We start from the raw sequence: 1,736 nt of genomic DNA, 5'->3' as shown, positions 1-1,736 counted from the left end.
GCCTTCACTGGAAAAGTTCTTTAAAAATCAGGGAGATATTCAGAGATGTATCTGCCTTGAAAATAGGCAATGTTGAACTGTATAGCAGAGTCAAACATCAGGAGTTGACCACAGGAAACATTTTATGACATTTTGTATTATGTCATAAAATGTTTTATGATAATTTTTATGTCATAAAATGTTTTATAAAATTTGCCAAATTTCTATTCCACGGGAGTCATGGCTCCCAGATTCTGTACACATTCTGTAAGTTAACCCATTTGAGGTATGTTGGTTCAAAAATTGTTGCCCTATGACGCACCATTTCACCCAGTTAAAGGTTACAAACTATCAAACAGACACAAGTGTTTCAGTAGTATATAGATTGTGTTCCTAAGCAGAGTTTTCTTCAGTAAGAGCAAGGGAGAAGTAGAACATGACTGACTGTTCCCTTAGCACAACATGCCCCCCCCCCAAAAAAAAAAACCTGGGCAGAACATTTGGCTGAATCTACTGGATGAGGCAAGTGAGTACACTGTCAGAAAGTGGATATAAGTACAGTATGCCATTTTGGAAGATAATCCTTCCTGGTTCATGTATTGGCAAAGAAAATAAAGTCCCATAAAAACAAGCACCATTTCAGAGGCAGCTATTCTCAGACTATTTAAAAATAAAGTAAAACCTTGATCTGACAGACCATTCAAGGAGACAGAATATTTATTATATCTGAATTTACACCATTGGCATAAATGGCATCATTTTCAGTAAAACTCAGTTTAAAGCACGAACTCTTTATTTTATTTAATTTATTTAATCAATTTGTAAAGCCACCTTTCTCAACAAGTGACTGGGCAGCGAACAATATCAAACAGAAATAAAAAAAATTACATCACTGATGTAACTGAAATGAATCCATTACAGGGAGATGAAATCTAACCACAAATTGTGTCTGTTGCATCTGAAGTCCATTTTAAATGGAGGCCTGTTAAACCAAGATTTTACAGTTTAAAGCAATGTTTCTCAACCTTAGCATGGCTGGCTGGGGAATTCTGGGAGTTGAAGTCCACACGTCTTAAAGTTGCCAAGGTTGAGAAACCCTGGTATAAAGAGACTGGCAGCTTGTTTTCAAATGTTTGCTAGATGATGATTGTTTAAAGCAGGGTTAGGGACCTGGGCCTGGGTGTTGCTAAATTATAGCTCCCAGGCTCTCTCATTTGGCCAAGGTGGCTAGGACTCCTGCACTCCTCCTCCCATGGGCTAAGCAACCCTGAACTAGCCTTGCTCCGTTAACTCCAACTGACTGACTATAAAAGATTTGTGGTTTGCTCAGGCAAAATACTGACATTCACCAGGCTTTTCCAGAAGCTGCTTAGACTCCTTAAAACTGTGTGTTTTATGATCCTATTCTAATGGCTATGACTTTTATTATACTTTTTTTTCACATTTTGCTATTAGTCACTGTTCCTGGAGATGAAGCCACTTATTGTGCTTTTGGCTGTCAAGAATCTTTCTAGAGTACGAATGTCTGAAAATCTTGTTCGTACTGAACTGAATTATGTTGTAGTGTTAGAACTGAATGTTAAGTCTTAATATTTTTGTTGAGGGTTTTTCATGAATATTTTCATTTCATAAACTGTATAAAGCCTAATGAGAAATCAAGTCTTTCTGTAACTTGTATAAGCACACTAAACTACAACTTCAGCAACTACACTTTTTTTGTATGGAAATAAATTGACATTCCACATACGTTTGAGAAG

Source organism: Candoia aspera, chromosome 1 (assembly GCF_035149785.1).
Source record: "Candoia aspera isolate rCanAsp1 chromosome 1, rCanAsp1.hap2, whole genome shotgun sequence".
NCBI lineage: Eukaryota > Metazoa > Chordata > Lepidosauria > Squamata > Boidae > Candoia > Candoia aspera.
The sequence above is the reverse complement of the archived record's forward strand: the minus strand, read 5'-3'. Positions refer to the sequence as shown.